This window comes from Cygnus olor, chromosome 7, assembly GCF_009769625.2.
Source record: "Cygnus olor isolate bCygOlo1 chromosome 7, bCygOlo1.pri.v2, whole genome shotgun sequence".
Lineage (NCBI taxonomy): Eukaryota > Metazoa > Chordata > Aves > Anseriformes > Anatidae > Cygnus > Cygnus olor.
In genome coordinates, this window is record NC_049175.1 from 1,441,609 (window position 1) to 1,444,884 (window position 3,276).

Here is a 3,276-nt window from a genome sequence, read left to right on the forward strand (position 1 = left end):
TTGCTCAGGCTCCACATGCTAGCAATAGCCACTAAGAGATGTGTGCTTTCCTGTGTAAACCTGACGCTTGCTGTGCCTCAGAGGAATGAGATACAGTAAAGCAAAGGTTCTTTGGATATTTTTTTTCTAACACTAGACCAAAAAAAATATTAATTTTGTACAAATATTTCTTGGAAGGGAGGAGGAGCAAGTCTTTCCAAAAAAATCTTTCTCTAAAAAGAGCCCCAAAAGAATGAAGCAAAGTGCTACACATAAAAAACTGGAAATACTGGGGTACCTGCAATACATTTAAGTAAAGACTTACGCAATCCTATGTTCCTATCCCAGTCCTGACAAAAAGCTGTCATTTACTTCAGTTTCTTTATTTTACCCCATCGTTTTTATGCTTGAAGCATTCAGGGACTGTAAAATAGCTCTTGCAATGCATTTGTCTTTAAACAGTTTTAAAAGTAGAAGAATCATAGCCTATGTGTAATTATTTCCCAAAGCCTCTTGCTGTGAATATTCAAAACTACCAGTTATTTCAATCAATTTCTAAGTCACTGATGACTCTCGAAAAACTTACTTTTGCTCTCATTCTTTGTTGCCTGAACTGGTTAATTTAAAACAGATTAAGCTGAGATTTTGTTAAATATTTTTGGGAGTGCCCAAAGAAACTTAAACACAGTGTCATCTGAGAGAATTGTAATTGAATTGGAAAAGTTAGATTTAACTGGGAGGGTGGAGGGATTATCAAAGAAAAAACATTCTGGGATGGATGTCACAAAATGCTTGGAAAACTGCATTTTGAGAACCATCTTTTAAAATTATAATTGAAATTCTCCCTCTAATATGAATACAGTTTTAGAACCTCATTTCCTATTTTATATATTAAATTTCTGTAATAGGGCCACTTTATTTTTAAAATAATAAATTCTACTTTCTGAGCCTTTTTGATTCTGTAATGGTTTTAAGCTTTTTTCTCTGCAACACCCTTGGAAATACAGCTGCCTTGGAAAGTTTGCCAGCTCTCAGTCGTTTCCCCGGTTTACCGAACTAGATTATAATAGGAAGCAAAGGAGCACAAGAAAAACATCAGAAAACTTGTATTGATCAGGCTTACCTGTGAGCTTGGGCAGGTGCTCTAGGTGGCTGGGCTCTGTGAAGTGTGGCAGGACGACAAAAGAAGCCTTACCGACTTTGAAACTGGAGCCTATTTTTAGAGTAGGATTTGCTGACTCTGACCTTGAGTGCTACCCACTCCAAAGGACGATCTTTACATCTGCTTGTAAAAGTATTCCCTGATGTGACCTGAAACATTAAACCTGGCAATTTAGTTACCTAGCCTCAGTGTGACTAAGGTAATGGGGTGTCTGTGGGTTGACTACAATAAAACAAAAGCTATCTTTTTATTGTCTTGTCTCCTTGTCAAGCCCAATGTTAAGTTTACCACTGCATGTGTGGTTGGAGCATTTCACTGCTGCTTTGTGCTATGCTATACAGGAATGATTTGGTGTTGGCACAGCAATAGGATGGCACCTGTGTTCGAAGATCTTTATCTCCTGCTTGTGTACCACCAGACAGCCACCTTCCCCTATGGTGCTACCTGTGTCTGACTAAAGGTTCAGGTTGCCCAAGTGTTTTTTCAAAAGTACACGGGTCTCAAGGTAGGTGCCATGAAGTTTCAGTGGGACTTGTGTTTCAGTTTCTTGGTTATTTGTAATGTTAGTGCACATCTTCCCAGCCCCCTCTGTCTCCCCTCCCCTCCGCCCCATGTTTAGAAGCTGGAAGTCAGTTCCAGAAGGAGCAGGCCCAGACTTGGTCATGGCCTGTGGCTAATACTGCAGTACAGATGTGAAGGAATAACAAAAAGTTTCAGTTCAAGTTCTGGGCATTGTTTTTGCTGCTGTTGCATGCTAACAGCAGCACTCCAGCCAGCTTTCTGTATTTCAGAGCAGCCAAGCTCCTCCCTGCCAATTATTCAGATAGTCACTCTTAAAATGCGAAAGAGCTTAGATGTTAGAAACCCGCTGTGCCTTCTAAGTTACCTCAGAAGGTTGTTGTGCAAATTAATTCTGTACGGATAACAGGGAAACTTGGCGGAGGAGGAGACACAGACCCTATATAACAGAAACTAGCACTGGTTGTTTTATTTTTATCCCTGTAGGCGACCCAGTATGGGGGAATATGGGTAAAGCGATATGGCAGAAGGGCAGCGCTGGCAAGAAGAGGCTATGTAAGGTGTGGGATCCAGGCTCTGTGGGCGCGGGACGGGCAGTGGTCTCTCGCTTCTCTCAGGCAGTTGCTGTGCCAGGTTGTCTTCTGATGTCAGATCGATGGCATGACAGTGTGTTGTGGTATCGCTTTTTCAGGCGGGCATTTTGAGTGCCGGGAATATTATGCTGAAACAGAAGTATTTGTTTGTCTGCCTGGCTGTCAAAACAATGCAGGCCCTTGTGCCCCCTCTCTGTGGGGTCCCAAGAATGTGTAGGGAGGGATCATTCACCTCCTGGAAGTGTGCTATTTTTGGGACCATTTGTGTGTGTTTCCATTAGTTTTGCTTTTGTTAGGTTTAAAATATTAGCTGCTGAGATGTTTTGAGAACAGCCAATGACTTAGAGTGCTTTGGAGCCTGAACACATGGGAAACGTGACAGGAAGTCTCTTATTTTGAAAGACGTAAGCACCTGCCCTCTGAAAAGTTGAAGAGTTGCCTTGGACTCCTAAAAGCAGATGTTTGCCATGTTATTGGTCATTTCTGAAAATCTTGGCTAATCTGCCGATGGTGCTTTGAACATACGGACCACTCCGTCTTCCTGGAGCTGTGCATGAATTCGACCCTCTCCATTGCTCTCCTTCAGCCTGCAGGTCCCTGGTGGTGGCAGTCAGCTCTTGCTTGTGGTCGCCCACTGGTCCCACTGCCTGGCTTAGCAAAGCAACTGCATCAGGGAACGCTGCCCTGGGGCAAAACTCTTTATCCCGTTATTCTTCGTGTATGTTCTAAACACATGGGTCAACCAAGAGCAGTGCCAGGCTCTGCTCAGATGCATGGTAAAAGGCAATTCCTCACCTGGAGAGCTAATATTCAAGGTTAGAGACAAACCTCAGGTGCCAAAAGGAGGACACCCAAGTGGAATGAGCAATACATTGGCTGGAAAGATGCCACAGACCAGCTTTGTAGGTGGCAGTTTTTGCAGCAGAGTTGGGAGCTGTGGAAGGATGAGAACTGAAGTCCCCCACCCTGAGGAGAAGTGGGGTGAGGGTGGAAGGAAGCAAAAGCTTTTTTTCTTAATCTTGG